Consider the following 18,354-nt stretch of genomic DNA (forward strand, 5'->3'; position numbering starts at 1 on the left):
ATTTACTGAGACTTGTTTTGTGCCCTAGCATATGATCCATCCTGGAGAAAGTTCCATGAGCACTAGAGAAGAATGTGTATCCTGGTGATTTGGGATGTAATGCTTTTTATATGTCTGTTAACTCTAATTCATTTATCACAGTGTTTAAGTTCTCAGTTTCCTTATTGGTCCTCTGTCTGGTTGATCTGTCTATAGGAGATAGTGAAATGTTGAAATCTTCCACAATTATTTTGGAAATATCTATTGCTTTCTTCAGTTTTGCCCATGTTGGTTTCATGGACTTTGGAGCACCTTCATTGGGTGCATAAACATTTATGATTGTTATTTCTTCTTGGTGAATTTTCCCTTTTATTAGTATATAATGTCCTTTTTTATCTCTTGTGACATCCTTGCATTTAAAGTTTATTTTATCTGAAATTAGTATTGCTACCCCTGCTTTCTTTTGGCTATGGCTTGCATGGAATATGTTTTTCCTTCCTTTTACTTTCAATTTCTTTTCATTGCTGGGTCTAAGATGAGTCTCTTGTAAGCAACATATTGATGGTTCATATTTTTAAATCCATTCTGCCAATCTATATCTTTTAATTGGGGAGTTTAATCCATTTACATTCGTTGTTGTTACCGTGAAGGTAGTTGTTGAGTCAGCCATCTTATCCTTTGGTTTTTATTTGTCAGATCTATTTTTTCCCTCTCTCTCTTTATTTCCTTTAAGTTACCCTTAGGAATACGCTTCAGTTCTGTGGCCTTCTCCAGGCCTCTCTCTCCTGTCTTTTTTTCTCAGCTGGTAGAGTTCCTTTACTATTTCTTGTAGGGCAGGTCTCTTGTTAATAAATTCTCTCAGCATTTGTCTGTCTGTGAAAATTTTAAGCTTTCCCTCAATTTTGAAGGAGAGCTTTGCTGGATAAAGAATTCTTGGCTGGCAGTTTTTCTCTTTCAGAAATTTAAATATGTCATACCACTGCCTTCTTGCCTCCATGGTGCCTGCTGAGTAGTCACTACTTAGTGTCAGTAAATCTGGTCAATTGCTTCTCTCTTGCTGCTTTCACAACTTTCTCCTTCTCTTCAGCGTTTGACAATATGATCAGAATATGTCTCGGAGTGAGTTTATTCTATTTGGAGTTCACTGGGCATCTTTGATTTGCATATCTATGTCATTTAGCATAGTTGGGAAGTTTTCCCCAACAATTTCTTTGAATACTGTTCCTAGTCCTTTACCCTTCTTTCCCCTTCTGGAACACCAATGTTTGTTTGTTTTTTTTTAAGCAAGTCTATAGACAACTTGAATCTGTATGAGAGAGAAATGGAGAGAAATACTTCCACAGTCATGTTCTCAAATTAACCATAAATTATTCTTGTTGGGGGGAAATACATTTTCTTACAGATGTAACATCAATCACAATAAGTATCTCATTTTGTAAAACTAAAATCTTGGGTATAATAGAAAAGAGGCACTTCCAGTATTATATATACAGTTTGAACTCTATAGTGAGCAAGTTAATGCTTTCCAAACAAAATTAAGAGCATCAAGTTACTAAAATTTATCCACACTCTATAGCATTCTTTAATTAATCTGTAAACAAAAAAGGAGACCACAATGTAGAAGAAAATAAAGATTAATATTTTAAAGTTCCGGAGAAACAAAAGTAAAATCTCAGAACAAGAACCACCATTACCTCTGCAATGTGCACACTAGAAACTTTGCTTCCCTAGGCTATAGGGGATATGCTTTTTAAAACTGAATATATACTCAAATATAACCTTTGCTATTCCAGTATTTAATTTGTTTACAGATTTTTAAATTTAATGAAAAGAAATTTTAATTTGCTATACATTTAGCATAACCTTTGGAAAATTGATTTTGCCACCTGGATTGCAATTTTCTGGCAACAGAAAGAATTGCACAACTGCTACATTCTTGTGTTTCACAGACTGGACATATATGTTGCACACAAGAATAAAGTATGTAAATTCTGAAACAAAGAAATATAACTAAGACTGGCATGAAAAGATTTTTGTGGCAAACAGCAAATCATACCTGCTATCTTAGGAAACACTACCCCAGTTTTAGCAAAAAATTCACATCCCAGTTTCAGCAAAACCTGGATTGTAAGTAGTACAATAAGGCAATCAAATGTGCAACCCCTGTATATATTCAGTAAGGAATCACAGTATGTTTGGGAATTTCAAAATTCAACATATGAAAATAAAATTCCGAATGTGAAACATAGGCACAAAATAAGATTCTCTGCTCTTTTTAATGTGGAAAACAGACTAAACAGCTTAATGATATACTAATTAAAAAATACTATGATACAGCAAATTCTGATTCTTAGTAAAATGAAATGCAAAGGTGCAGTATTAGGCCAATTTTGGTTTAAAAATATATGGGAATTGTGGACTTTTTCTTTTATGTAGTATTTCCTCTTCCACTCTCATTCTAATTCTTCCCAGTTATCAGTGAGATTACCTTTGCTTTGTCATCTAATACTGACCAGCTTTCCAGCTGACTTGATGCTGCACCGGGAGCTATCTCCTGAGCTGGCCGGGTAGTGTATTTTAGTAACTTTAGTATTATCTTCCCAGGCTGGCCAGGACATATGGTCACTTGAGGTGTCACTTGAATGAGTTGCTACATCTTCAGGACCAATTTTTGGAGGCCCCCAATCTTCAATCTCATCTGGTTTTTTAGACTGTGTTAAAACAAAATCATCTCAAAATCAAGATTTCTTCTGTCTTCAGCTCTTCCTTTAATCGTAAATTAGTTCCTTTAGACTTGGGAGATTTACATCTTTCAAGTAGATGTTGTTCATCATCCTTATTAAACAGAGAAGTCACTTCCTTCAGATCTCGGAAACTTGCTCCCTAAACCTTCCTGGCGGTGGGTGGGGGTGTTGGCAGCAGCTTCCCCTCCTGCAGGCCTTCCTCCTTCTCACGGGAGTCATCCAGAGCACTTTGCTCCTCCTCAGCTTCCACATGCTCCGGGTCGGGGTCTCTGTGCATTGGCATCTGTCTTCTCCCTCTCCTTGGCTGGGTGCTGGCAATTGGGTGGATGCTCAGGGTTTATGCCTCCTGCGCTCGGCCCCTGCTGCCCACTGCAGCTCCAACTGCCCCCAGCCCCAGCTGCTGCCTGTGCCGTTGGCTGGTGGGCTCAGCCATATTAGCTCCGGGAGAGTGACCAATGATTCTTATATTTGTGCACTTCTTGTTGTCTATCATTTTCCTGAGTTCCATTTCCAGTTTCTTGATTTTTTTCACCATACGTTCTTTTGTGCTTTCATTTTCCATCACACTATCTTTGAGTTTGCTAATCATTCCTCTACTTCTTCAAATCTTGTGTTATGTGTCTCAAGAATCTTTTTAATTTGATCATCTGTATCTTTTATTTCCAGAAGATCTGTTTTTTTTGTTTTGTTTTGTCTTTATTCTTGCAAATTCTTCTTTATGCTCTTTTGGTGTCTTCTTCATGTCCTTTATATTCTGAACCATGATATTGCTGTTTGTGAGTACTTCTTTGATTAATTGCTCCAAGTTCTGTGTCTCTGGTTTTTTAATTTGAGCATTGGGGTTATCCATATCTTCTGGTTTCTTTATATGCTTTATAATTTTCTGTTGTTTTTGGCCTCTTGGCATTTGCTTATCTTGATAGGATATACAGGCTTATTTGAACATTGATTTATAATTTGACAGAGCTATAGCTTGGTGGATTACATTTTCCTTGACCTACCAGCAGATGCCACTCCTGAACCACCTCTTACCCTCAAGGGAGTTCTCCCCAACTTCGTCTGTGCATTGAGTGGGGGTCCAAACAATGTGGAGGTCCAATCAGTGCACCAATTTTCTGTGTGCAGTGAAGAATGCCAGCCCCGTGGGTGGGGGGCGTGCCCTGTACAGTTTGGCAGGGAGTCTGCTCCAGCACACAGTGGTCCCAGCCATTCCGGTGCTGTGGGTGGAGTACTCAGGGGCTGCTGATCTGTGTGTCTCATTCTCCAGCTCAGATTCCCCCCAGTCACTCTCTGCTGTGGGCCCATGAGTCCCTGGGATTGGGGGATGGTTCCTGGCACTTCAGTGTGGCACCCCTGCCTCTAGGCTGTGCATACCGCAGGCTTCAATCAAGCCCACTGAATCCCGATTTTTTTCAGTGAAGCTCTTGGCCACAGTTCTGTGAAGGGGTATCTCCCAGCTAGCTGCAAAGATGGCTCGGGGCATGGAAACTACCCCCTTCCGTGATCATCTGCCTACTCCAAAGCCAGTCCCTGGCATGGGGGCTCTTGGCTGTGGGTCTGCGAAGGGTTATCACCTGTGCCAGGTACTGAGGAGGGTGACCGGGGCGAGGGAGGGTATTCCCTTCCATGCTTGACTGTGGCTCTAGCTGTCTGTTCCCCAGTGGCTTTCCAGGGCAAATACTGACCCATCTCTGAATGCAGCCTCTCAGTTTCTCCAAGTACATAGTCCCTATGGGTGTAGAAGTCCCTGCTCAGCCGGTGGAACCTTGGAGCCACTGTTCTAGAGCACTTTCTCTCCTTTATCTAGTGTTTTTCATGGAGGAGAATGTTTCTCTCTTGCTCCTAGTCAGCCATGTTGGATCCCCCTATTCCTAGATAATTTTGTTCTTTTCATTGCTATTTTAAATGGAATTTTTTTTTCTTGATTTCTTCTTTAGATTGTTAATTTCTAGTGTATAGAAACATTTCTGATTTTTGGGTGTTGATCTTGTTCCCTGACGCTTTGCTGAAGTTGTTTATTAACTGCATTAGCTTTGTAATGGGGTTTTCAGATATTATGGATATTGGATCATATAATCTGCAAATAGGGAAGTTTTATTTGTTCCTTTCCAATTTGGATGAATTTTATTTCTTTTTCTTGCCTAATTGCTCTGGCAAGAACTTCCTGTACAGTGTTGAATAATAGTGGTGACAGTGGGCATCCTTGTCTTGTTCCCAAACTGAGACGGAGCTTTCGGTCTTTCACCAGTATGTAGAATGTTAGCCATGGGATTTTTACGTATGCCATTTATCATGTCGAGCAAGTTTCCTTGTATTCCTAGTGTCCTGGGCTTTTCTTTGTTGGGAGGTGTTTTTTTGTTTGTTTGTTTGCTTGTTTTAATTTTATTGAGATTGTTCACATACCATACAATTGTCCAGAAATCCAAAGTGCACAATCAATTGCCCACATACCATCATAAAGCTGTGCATCCATCAGCACAATTAATTTTTCTCCAATTTTTAGAACATTTTCATTACTCCAGAAAAGAAATAAAGACAAAAAAGAAACCTAACTCACATCCTCCCCTACTCCTAACCACCCCCTCTCCATTATTGACTCATAGTATTGGTATAGTACATTTGTTACTGTTGATGAAAGAATGTTAAAATACTGTTAACTTGTAGTACATAGTATGCCATAGGTGTATTTTTTCCCTATATACCCCTCTATTATTAGCTTCTAGTTATAGTGTCATACATTTGTTCTTGTTCATGAAAGAGATTTCTAATATTTGTACAGTTAATCACAGACATTGTCCACAACAAGATTTACTGTTTTGTACATTCCTATCTTTTAACCTCCAACTTTCCTTCTGGTGACATACATGTCTGTAAGCTTCCCCTTTACACCACATTCAAAGCATTCAGCACTGTTAGTTATTCTCACAATATCATGCTACCATCTCCTCTGTCCACTTCCAAACACTTAGATTCAACCTAGTTGAACATTCTTCTCATAATAAGCAACCACTCCCCATTCTTTAGCTTGTTTTATATACTAGTAACTTATATTTCATGTCTATTTGTTTACATGTTGTAATTATTTCATATCAGTGAGACCATGCAATATTTGTCCTTATGTGTCTGTCTTATTTCACTCAATGTAGTGCCTTCAAGGTTTCTTCATCAACCCATTTTTTTTAAGATGGTTTTGTTCATCCACCATACTTTCTGTCCTAAGTAAACAATCGATGGTTCCCTGTATAATCATGTATTTATGCATTCACCACCATCACCACTATCTATATAAGGATCTCTCCATTTCTTCCACAAAGAAGGAGGAAGAGTCAAAGAAGGTAGAGAGACAAAAGAAAAAGAAAAAGAAGGAAAGAAAACAAAAAAAAGGCAGCTGTTCTAGTTTGCTAATGCTGCGGGGATGCAGAACACCAGAAATGGATTGGCTTTGATAAAGGGGGTTTATGTGGTTACAAAGTTACAGTCTTAAGGCCATAAAGTGTTCAAGGTAAGTCATCAGCAATTGGGTACCTTCACCAGAGGATGGCCAATGGTGTCTGGAAAGCTTCTGTTAGCTGGGAAGGCACATGGCTGGCATCTGTCCTCAAGTTCTGGTTTCACAATGGCTTTCTTCCAGGATGTTCCTCTCTAGTCTGCAGTTCCTCAAAATGTCACTCTTAGTTGCTCTTGGGGTGTTTGTCCTCTCTTAGCTTCTCCGGAGCAAGAGTCTGCTTTCAACGGCCGTCTTCAAACTGTCTCATCTGCAGCTACTCTCTCAGCTTCTGTGCATTCTTTAAAGTGTCCCTCTTGGCTGTAGCTCCTCTTCAGAATGTCACTCTCGGCTGCACTGAGTTCCTTCTGTTTGTCAGCTCATTTGTATGGCTTGAGTGATTTAATTTAAACCCACCCTGAATGGGTGGGGTAACAGCTCCATGGAAATTATCCAATTAGAGTCATCACCCACAGTTGGGTGGGGTGCATTTCCATGCAAATAACCTAATCCAAACATTCTAACTTAATACCCACTAATATGTCTGCCCATACAAGATTATATCAAAGACAGTGGCGTTTTGGGGGACATAATACATTCAAACCGGCACAGCAGCTAAAAAGCAATGAAAGGAAAGATAGAATTAAACTGAAGTAGAATAAAAGAGTTAAAGAACATCACCAATGCCAAGAGTCCCATAATCCTTCATTATGTCCCCATCTTATAAACATTTAGCTTTGGTATATTGCCTTTGTTACATTAAAGGAAGCATAATACAAAGTTTCTGTTGACTATAGTCTCTAGTTTGCATTGATTGTATTTTTTCCCTTAATACCACCCTATTTTTAACACCTTGCAGTGTTGACATTCATTTGTTCTCCCACATGTAAAAACGTATTTGCACATTTTATCACAATTGTTGTTGAGCACTGTAGGTTTCACTGAGTTACACAGTCCCAGTCTTTATCTTTCCTTGTTTCTTCCAGTATTCCACATGCCCCTAACCTTCCTCTTTCAAACATACTCATAATTGTCTTTGTTCAGTGTACTTACATAGCTGTGCTACCATCACCTGTGTTTCAAACCTCTCACTCCTGTGTTTTTCTATCTTCTCTAGTGCTCCCTTTAGTGTCTTGTTCACAAATTCTCTCATTGTCTGTCAGAGAATATTTTAAACTCTCCCTCATATTTGAAGGACAGTTTTGCCAGATATATGATTCTTGGTTGGCGGTTTTTATCTTTCAGTATCTTAAATATATTACACCACTTCCGTTTTGCCTCCATGGTTTCTACTGAGAAATCCGCACATAGTCTTATAAGCTTCCGTTGTATGTGATGGATCACTTTTTTCTTGCTGCTTTCAGGATTCTCTCTTTATCTTTGACATTTGATAATCTGATTATTAAGTCTCTTGGGGTAGGCCTATTCAGATCTATTCTGTTTGGGGTATGCTGCGCTTCTTGGATCTGTAATTTTATGTCTTTCATAAGAGATGGGAAATTTTCATTGATTATTTCCTCTGTTATTGCTTCTATTCCTTTTCCCTTCTCTTATCCTTGTGGGACTCCAATGACACGTATATTCATGTGTTTCATGTTGTCATTCAATTCCCTGAGATGCTGCTCGTATTTTTCCATTCTTTTCCCTATCTGTTCTTTTGTGTGTAGGGTTTTAGGTGTCTTATTCTCCAGTTCCTGAGTGTTTTCTTCTGCCTCTTGAGATCTGCTGTTGTATGTCTCCATTGTGTCTTTCATCTCTTGTGTTGTGCCTTTCATTTACATAGATTCTGCCAGTTGTGTTTTTTCAGACTTTCGATTTCTACCTTATGTTTGCCTAGTGTTTTCTTTATAGCCTTTGTCTCTTTTGTTGTATCTTCCCTGAACTTGTTGATTTGGTTTTTTATTTGATTTAGCGTATCTCTTTGAAAATCTTTAATAGTTTGTTGCATTAGAGTGAAACAATATCTCAACTGTACCTTGATTGAAGTGTAAATCTGTTCCTTTGACTGGGCCATATCCTCGTTTTTCTTAGTATAGATTGTAGCTTTCTGTTGTCTCAGCATCTGGTATCCTTGGTTACCCCAGTCAGATTTTCCCAGACCAGAATGGATTCAGGTGTCAGAATGAGGTTATATTCAGGGTGTATCTTAGAGGAATGACAGACTTTCCTGTGAGGTTTCCAGTCACTGTGCTTTTCCTTACGTGCCCAGTAGTTCATGCCTGTCAGCCTGTTGCTCCTGACTGGTGTAAGGAGGTGTGGCCTCCTTAGTTTCTCTTTTGGCTATTTTGTCCCAGGCTCTGGGGTCTGGTTTGAAGTGAAAGTTGGGCCACACCTCCTTACTCTTAGGGAAGATACATCCCCTAGGATTTATCATCTGCATTTGAATAGTCTACATGACTGTTATCTCCAACCCTGTCTGGGTCAGAGGGCTGCAGCTCTCTCTTCTGAGCCCCTCAGGTTGAGAGAGCTAAAAGGGGACAGAAAGCCCCCTTTTGGAGCCAGTACACTGCCTCCCAGTTTCACTCGTCAACCAGAGGTAACACCCGGTCTTCTGGGCTTCCCCTCCTAGTACGGATGAGTCTTCTGGTTCTTTTAAGGTCAGTTGTCACTGAAAGCCTCTGTCTACTTGTTGGGGGGTTGTAGCTTGTATTAAACAGTTATTTGTTAATTAAAACCCTACTTGGAATTCAGCTGATCTGTATTCGCTTGTTTGCTTGGAGAGCGCTGCTAGTTTCTAGCACAGCGAGACTTTGCAGCAAAGCCTGCGATGGTGGGAGGGGGCTCTCAGCGCAGTTCCACAGCTTTTACTTACAGATTCTATGCTGCGATCTCAGGCATTCCTCCCAATCCAGGTTGGTGTATGATGTGTGGACACTCAGGTTGTCCCCCAGCAATTATTCCAGATTATTTACTAGTTGTTCCTTGTTGTTTATTAGTTGTTCCAGGGGACTGACTAAATTCTACTCCTCTCTGTGCCACCCTCTTGCCCCTCCTCTGTTGGGAGGTTTTTTATTACTGATTTTATCTCTTTATTAGTAATTGGTTAGTTGAGATCTTCTATTTCTTCTTGAGTCAATGTAGGTGATTTGTATGTTTCTAAGATTTGGTTCTTTTCATCTAGGTTATCTAATAGATTGGAAGATAGTTCTTCATAGCTTCTTCTTACCATCCTTTTTATTTCAGTGATGTTGGTAGTAATTTCCCCCTTTTCTGATTTTTTGTTATTTGTATGCTCTTTTTCTTGTCAGTCTAGGTAACTGTCAATTTTATTGATGTCTTCAATGAACCAACTTCTGGTTTTGTTGATTCTCTTTTTGTTGTTTTGTTTGCTCTTCCTTTTCTAGTTCTTCCAGTTTTGAGATTAGATCTCTGATTTGAAGTCTGTCTTCTTTTTTTAATGTAAGCATGTAGAACTATAACTTTCTTTCTCAGCTCTGCCTTTGCTGCAACCCATAAGTTTTGGTATAATTGTGTTTTCATTTTTGTTTGCTTCAAGATATTTCCTAATTTCACTTTTGGTATCCCCTTTAATTCATTTGTTGTTTAAGAATATGTTTTTTAATTTCCACATATTTGTGAATTTTCTATTTCTCCTTCTGTTATTGATTTCTACTTTCATGCCACTGTGGTCAGAGAATATACATTTTATGATTTGAATATTTTTGAATTTATTGAGACTTCTTTTGTGATCCAACATATGGTCTGTCCTTGAGAATGATCCATGCGCACTTGAGAAGAATGTGTATTCTGTTTTTGTTAGGTGCAGTTTTTTTTTTTTTAAATTTAATAAATTTTATTTTGAAATAAATTCAATCTTACAGGAACAGTTGCACAAACAGTACAAACCCCACACACAGAACTCCATCATACCCTGACCCCCCTCCCCTGATACCCCGATCCACCACCTTTGACACCCTGTCACACCACGGTTTCTTTCTTTCCTTCCCTCTCTCCCTCCCTCCCTCCCTATCATCCATCATCTATTGCTCTGTCCTCTGAACATATGAGAGCAAGCTGCACATATCTTTGAACAAACAATATAATTCATATATACCTTTCCCATAGACAAGAACATTCTTTTATGTAATCTCATTAAGCACAGCTAAGAAGTTCAAGAAATTCCACATTGAGCTAAAGCTTACATTCTATATTTCCTTTTTCTTTTTCCTTGTGTCTCATCTGTGTCCCTTTGAGCCTCTTCTCCTCCATCCTCAGATCCCATCCAGGATCATCCTTGCCATTTAATTGTCATCTATTTAGACTGTCTTTTTTTTTTTTTTTTCAATTGTGGAAACATATATACAGCCTAAATCTTCCCATTCCACCCCCTCCCTAGCATTCCATTAGTGGGATTAATCACATTTAGAATGTTGCAATGCTATCACCTTCCCTCCATCCATTTTAGAACTTTCCCTTCACCCCAAACAGAAACCCTACTCTCATTTCTTAACTCCCCATTGCCCCTTCCCCCACTTCTCGGAACCCCTACTCTACTTTTCATCTCTATGGTCATATTCTCTGATACTTTCTTTGTGTTTACCGTGGGGGTTAAATTTAACATCTTAAATCTATAACAATCTTGTTTTTCTTTGATACCAACTTAACTTCAATATGACATAAACTATGTTCCTATACTCCATCATTCCCCCATCTTTATGTACTCCTTGTAAAAAATTACATATTTTACATTGGAGTCCAAAAACCACTGATTTATCATTACAATTTATGTATTTTAGATCCTGTAGGAAGTAAATAGTGGAGTTATAAGTCAGGAATACAGTACTATTGGTATTTATATTTACCATGTGATCTTTACAGGAAATCTTTATTTCTTCATATGGTTTCAGTCAATTGTTTAGTGTCCCTTCCTTTCTGCCTGCTCAACTTCCTTTAGCAGTTCTTATAGGACTGATTACGGGTGATGAAGTCCCTCATCTTTTGGTTATCTGGGAATATTTTCATCTCCTCCTCATTTTTATCCTCCAGGTGTTTGTGAATTCTCCAAGTCTATGATGGTATTGACTTCTATTTGTATTCCATTGTGGTCGGAGAATGTGCTTTGGACAAATTCATTTTTTTTTTTTTTTTAATTGAGGCTTGTTTTTATGTCCCAGCATATGGTCCATTCTGGAGAAAGATCCGTGATCACTAGAGAAGAATGTGTGTCCTGGTGACCTGGGATGTAATAGTCTATATATGTCTGTAAAAATTCTCTGTGTCTCTTTATCGTTTCTTTGTTTCTCTGTCGGTAGGGCTCCCTTTAGTATCTTTTTTTTTTTTTTTAATCTTCATTTTATTGAGATATATTCACATACCACGCAGTCATACAAAACAAATCGTACTTTCGATTGTTTACAGTACCATTACATAGTGGTACATTCATCACCCAAATCAATCCCTGACACCTTCATTAGCACACACACAAAAATAACAAGAATAATAATTAGAGTGAAAAAGAGCAATTGAAGTAAAAAAGAACACTGGGTACCTTTGTCTGTTTGTTTCCTTCCCCTATTTTTCTACTCATCCATCCATAAACTAGACAAAGTGGAGTGTGGTCCTTATGGCTTTCCCAATCCCATTGTCACCCCTCATAAGCTACATTTTTATACAACTGTCTTCGAGATTCATGGGTTCTGGGTTGTAGTTTGATAGTTTCAGGTATCCACCACCAGCTACCCCAATTCTTTAGAACCTAAAAAGGGTTGTCTAAAGTGTGCATAAGAGTGCCCACCAGAGTGACCTCTCGGCTCCTTTTGGAATCTCTCTGCCACTGAAGCTTATTTCATTTCCTTTCACATCCCCCTTTTGGTCAAGAAGATGTTCTCCGTCCCACGATGCCAGGTCTACATTCCTCCCCGGGAGTCATATTCCACGTTGCCAGGGAGATTCACTCCCCTGGGTGTCTGATCCCATGTGGGGGGGGGGGGGTGCAGTGATTTCACCTTTCAAGTTGGCTTAGCTAGAGAGACAGGGTCACATCTGAGCAACAAAGAGGCATTCGGGAGGAGGCTCTTAGGCACAACCATAGGGAGGCCTAGCCTCTCCTTTGCAGCAACCGTCTTCCCAAGGGTAAAACCTGTGGTAGAGGGCTCAACCCATCAAACCACCAGACCCCTATGTCTGTGGTCATGTTAGCAACCATGGAGGTGGGGTAGGCGAATACCCCTGCATTCTCCACAGGCTGCTCAAGGGGGCACTACATCTTTTTTTTTTCCTTGTTTTTCTTTTCTTTTTTTTTTTTTTTAACTTTCCCTTCCTTTTTAAATCAACTGTATGAAAAAAAAGTTAAAAAGAAAACAAACATACAATAAAAGAACATTTCAAAGAGACCATAACAAGGGAGTAAGTAAAAGACAACTAACCTAAGATAACTGCTTAACTTCCAACATGTTCCTACTTTACCCCAAGAAAGTTACCTAATATAGCAACATTTCTGTGAACTTGCTCCTACTATATCCATCAGAAATTAACAGACCATAGTCATTCCTGGGCATCCCCAGAACATTAAATAGCTTATCTATTCTTCTTGGATTATTGTTCCCCCTTCCTTAATTGCTTTCTATTGCTAGTTCCCCTACATTCTACATTATAAACCATTTGTTTTACATTTTTCAAAGTTCACATTAGTGGTAGCATATAATATTTCTCTTTTTGTGCCTGGCTTATTTCGCTCAGCATTATGTCTTCAAGGTTCATCCATGTTGTCATATGTGTCACGAGATCGTTCCTTCTTACTGCCGCGTAGTATTCCATCGTGTGTATATACCACATTTTATTTATCCACTCATCTGTTGAAGGACATTTGGGTTGTTTCCATCTCTTGGCAATTGTGAATAATGCTGCTATGAACATTGGCGTGCAGATATCTGTTCGTGTCACTGCTTTCCGATCTTCCGGGTATATACCGAGAAGTGCAATCGCTGGATCGAATGGTAACTCTATATCTAGTTTTCTAAGGAACTACCAGACTGACTTCCAGAGTGGCTGAACCATTATACATTCCCACCAACAATGAATAAGAGTTCCAATTTCTCCACATCCCCTCCAGCATTTGTAGTTTCCTGTTTGTTTAATGGCAGCCATTCTAACCGGTGTTAGATGGTATCTCATTGTGGTCTTAATTTGCATCTCTCTAATAGCTAGTGAAGCTGAACATTTTTTCATGTGTTTCTTGGCCATTTGTATTTCCTCTTCAGAGAACTGTCTTTTCATATCTTTAGCCCATTTTATAATTGAGCCAACTGTACTATTGTCATTGAGTTGTAGGATTTCTTTATATATGCAAGATATCAGTCTTTTGTCAGATACATGGATTCCAAAAATTTTTTCCCATTGAGTTGGCTGCCTCTTTACCTTTTTGAGAAATTCCTTTGAGGTGCAGAAACTTCTAAGCTTGAGGAGTTCCCATTTATCTATTTTCTCTTTTGTTGCTTGTGCTTTGGGTGTAAAGTCTAGGAAGTGGCCGCCTAATACAAGGTCTTGAAGATGTTTTCCTACATTATCTTCTAGGAGTTTTATGGTACTTTCTTTTATATTGAGATCTTTGGTCCATTTTGAGTTAATTTTTGTGTAGGGGGTGAGGTAGGGGTCCTCTTTCATTCTTTTGGATGTGGATATCCAACTCTCCCAGCCCCATTTGTTGAAAAGACCATTATGACTCAGTTCAGTGACTTTGGGGGCCTTATCAAAGATCAGTCGGCCATAGATCTGAGGGTCTATCTCTGAATTCTCAATTCGATTCCATTGATCTATATGTCTATCTTTGTGCCAGTACCATGCTGTTTTGGCAACTGTGGCTTTATAATAAGCTTCAAAGTCAGGGAGTGTAAGTCCTCCCACTTTGTTTTTCTTTTTTAGAGTGTCTTTAGCAATTCGAGGCATCTTCCCTTTCCAAATAAATTTGATAACTAGCTTTTCCAAGTCTGCAAAGTAGGTTGTTGGAATTTTGATTGGGATTGCATTGAATCTGTAGATGAGTTTGGGTAGAATTGACATCTTAATGACATTTAGCCTTCCTATCCATGAACATGGAATATTTTTCCATCTTTTAAGGTCCCCTTCTATTTCTTTTAGTAGAGTTATGTAGTTTTCTTTGTATAGGTCTTTTACATCTTTGGTTAAGTTTATTCCTAGGTACTTGATTTTTTTAGTTGCTATTGAAAATGGTATCTTTTTCTTGAGTGTCTCTTCAGTTTGTTCATTTCTAGCATATAGAAACATTACTGACTTCCGCGCATTAACCTTGTATCCTGCTACTTTGCTAAATTTGTTTATTAGCTCTAGTAGCTGTATCGTCGATTTCTCAGGGTTTTCTAGATATAAGATCATATCATCTGCAAACAATGACAGTTTTACTTCTTCTTTTCCAATTTGGATGCCTTTTATTTCTTTGTCTTGCCGGATTGCCCTGGCTAGCACTTCCAGCACAATGTTGAATAACAGTGGTGACAGCGGGCATCCTTGTCTTGTTCTTGATCTTAGAGGGAAGGCTTTCAGTCTCTCACCATTGAGTACTATGCTGGCTGTGGGTTTTTCATATATGCTCTTTATCATGTTGAGGAAGTTTCCTTCAATTCCTACCTTTTGAAGTGTTTTTATCAAAAAGGGATGTTGGATTTTGTCAAATGCTTTTTCAGCATCTATTGAGATGATCAATTGATTTTTCCCTTTTGACTTGTTAATGTGTTGTAATACATTGATTGATTTTCTTATGTTGAACCATCCTTGCATGCCTGGAATAAACCCCACTTGGTCATGGTGTATGATTTTTTTAATGTGTCTTTGGATTCGATTTGCAAGTATTTTGTTGAGGATTTTTGCATCTATATTCATTAGGGAGATTGGCCGGTAGTTTTCCTTTTTTGTAGCATCTTTGCCTGGTTTTGGTATTAGATTGATGTTAGCTTCATAAAATGAGTTAGGTAGTGTTCCATTTTCTTCAATGTTTTGAAAGAGTTTGAGTAAGATTGGTGTCAGTTCTTTCTGGAAAGTTTGGTAGAATTCCCCTGTGAAGCCATCTGGCCCTGGGCATTTATTTGTGGGAAGATTTTTGATGACTGATTGGATCTCTTTGCTTGTGATGGGTTGGTTGAGGTCTTCTATTTCTTCTCTGGTCAGTCTAGGTTGTTCATATGTTTCCAGGAAATTGTCCGTTTCCTCTACATTATCCAGTTTGTTGCCATACAGTTGTTCATAGTATCCTCTCATAATTTTTTTAATTTGTTTGTCTGTGAAAAATTTAAGCTCTCCCTCAAATTTGAAGGAGAGCTTTGCTGGATAAAGTATTCTTGGCTGGAAATTTTTCTCACTCAGAATTTTAAATATATCGTGCCACTGCCTTCTCGCCTCCATGGTGGCTGCTGAGTAGTCACTACTTAGTCTTATGCTGTTTCCTTTGTATGTGGTGAATTGCTTTTCTCTTGCTGCTTTCAGAACTTGCTCCTTCTCATCTGTGTTTGACAGTGTGATCAGTATATGTCTCGGAGTGGGTTTATTTGGATTTATTCTATTTGGAGTTCGCTGAGCATTTATGATTTGTGTATTTATGTTGTTTTGAAGATTTGGGAAGTTTTCCCCAACAATTTCTTTGAATACTCTTCCTAGACCTTTACCCTTTTCTTCCCCTTCTGGGGACACCAATGAGTCTTATATTTGGACGTTTCATATTATCTATCATATCCCTGAGGTCCATTTTGAGTTTTTCAATTTTTTTCCCCATTCTTTCTTTTATGCTTTCATTTTCCATTCTGTCATCTTCCAGGTCACTGATTCGTTGTTCAACTTCCTCTAGTCTTGTACTATGAGTGTCCAGAATCTTTTTAATTTGGTCAACAGTTTCTTTAATTTCCACAAGATCATCCATTTTTTTATTTAGTCTTGCAATGTCTTCTTTATGCTCTTCTAGAGTCTTCTTGATTTCCTTCATATCCCGTACTATGGTCTCATTGTTCATCTTTAGTTCTTTGAGTAGCTGCTCTAGGTGCTGTGTCTCTTCTGGTCTTTTGATTTGGGTGCTTGGGCTTGGGTTATCCATATCGTCTGGTTTTTTCATACGCTTTATAATTTTCTGTTGTTTTTGGCCTCGTGGCATTTGCTGAACTTGATAGGGTTCTTTTAGGGTTTGTAGACCTATTGAAGTCCTTATCTCTAATTTATCATATCTACAGCTTCGTGGAGTACACTTTCTCTAACTAACCAGCAGGTGGCGTCCACGAGCCACCTGATCTCCACAAGCCAGTTCTCCCCTGCTTAGCCTTTTTTTTGGTGAGTGGGGGAGTGAGTCTTGTGGGGCCCAGTTGGTGTACCAAGCTTGCGTGTGTAGTTGGTGTTGCCTGCCCTGTATGTGGGGCGTGTTTCTGGGCAGTCGGGGAGGGGGGGTGGCCCTAACAATCAAATCTCCCTGATGATCCTAGAGTTTTAAAGCTGCTGCAATAGTCTAATCCTTCAGTTCAGTCCTGCCACAGTTTGTCTCTGCCACTGACCCACAAGTCTTTGGTATTGGCGTATGGCTCCTGAGACTTGCAAGTGGGCCCCTCTTCCAGGCCGTGCACCCCAGGTCCTCTGTTGAGGGATGACTGTGCTATGTCACAAGTGAGTGCCGTCCCCCCAGGGCAGTTCTGGGCTGCTGGGCTGTGTAGGGAGGCTCCCAGTCTGCTCAAATGATGGCTGAATGGGGCTTTGTTAATTCACACTGCTCCACCTTCCCAGCTCTGGGACAATCAGCTGAGGTTGCAGGGAAGGCTAATGTCCACGCCCAGTTTTGTGGTGTGTGCCTGTTATTTGAAGCACTTCCGTCACACTGGGTTGTCTGGGGCAGCTCTGGGCTATGGGGCTGGCGATGGGCAGGAGTGTTTCCTGTCCACCAGGATGGTGGCTGTGAGCGGACACCCCCCTTTTCTTGGGAAGTTGTGGTGTTTAGTGAATTTTCTCAGCCACTGGATTATTGCCTTTTGTCTCAGAGCTCTCTTAGTTCTGCTCTTGACTTGAGGTGCCCAAATTGCAAGTCTTTGAAGCTTTCTGTATTGGGCTTCTTAGAGTAATTGTTTTAGAAAAAGAAAAAAGGATTAAAAAAAAAAAAAAAAAAGGGCCCTCCTCAGAGATCTAATGGGTTATTGAAATGCTAATAGACATAGCAACCAGGGCCATTAAGCAAAGGTCCACAGGGCAGAGAGATCAGCTTTTCTTCGGGATTTGCATATGCGCCTCAAGGCCTGAGCTCCGCCCTTCCCCTTTCTGTGTTCACCAGAACTCCAAAAATCCTCTGCTTTTATTTTGGAGTTTTTCGTGTTATTTCTTTTTTTTCTATGCCTGTCTCCTCTCTGCTGGGCCGGCAGCTCTCAGATTCTCTGGTGTCTGGTCTCAGTCTATCTATGGTTGGAGTTTGAATCAGTAGAATGAGTTTCCGAGAAGGGCTACCACTACAGTTCTCCCTTCTCCTTCCCGGAGCTGGCAGCCCCTCCTCCCACGGGACTGAGCCTGGCAGGGAGGGGCGCGGGTCCCCTGGCCGCAAAAACTTACAGATTTCGCTGATCTCAGCAGTTCGACATTTTCATGAGTGTTGTATGAAGTATGCCCAAAGACAGATTGCTCTGTGGTGTCCAGTCCACGCAGTTCCTGGCTTTTTACCTACTTTCCTGGAGGAGTAACTAAAACTTACAGCTCACTAGTCTGCCATCTTGCCCCGCCTGGATAAAGTATTCTTGGTTGGAAATTTTTCTCTCTCAGAATTTTAAATATGCCATGCCACTGACTTCTTGCCTCCATGGTGGCTGCTGAGTAGTCACTACTTAGTCTTATGTTGTTTCCTTTGTATGTGGTGAATTGCTTTTCTCTTGCTGCTTTCAGAACTTGCTCCTTCTCTTCAGTATTTGAGAGTCTGATCAGAATATATCTCGGAGTGGATTTATTTGGATTTATTCTATTTGGAGTTTGCTGGGCATTTATGCTTTGTGTATTTATATTGTGTAGAAGATTGGGGAAGTTTTTGCCAACAATTTCTTTGAATACTCTTTCTAGACCTTTACCCTTCTCTTCCCCTTCTGGGACACCAATGAATCTTAAATTTGGACGTTTTGTTTTGTCTATCATATCCCTGACATCCTTTTCTATTTTTTTTATTTTTTTCCCCATTCTTTCTTTTGTTCT

General features: G+C 39.6%; 1 protein-coding gene and 1 pseudogene across 5 annotated transcripts in view; one reads left to right on the top strand and one right to left on the bottom strand.

Annotated features, from left to right (window-relative positions):
• NF1 (neurofibromin 1) overlaps positions 1–18,354 on the top strand; it is a 357,521-nt gene that overhangs the window by 122,441 nt on the left and 216,726 nt on the right. The gene's annotated exons all lie outside the window — the stretch shown is intronic.
• Positions 2,433–2,975, bottom strand: LOC119514200 (annotated as a pseudogene).

The sequence above is a fragment of the Choloepus didactylus genome, chromosome 18, assembly GCF_015220235.1.
Source record: "Choloepus didactylus isolate mChoDid1 chromosome 18, mChoDid1.pri, whole genome shotgun sequence".
In the NCBI taxonomy this organism is placed as follows: Eukaryota; Metazoa; Chordata; class Mammalia; order Pilosa; family Megalonychidae; genus Choloepus; species Choloepus didactylus.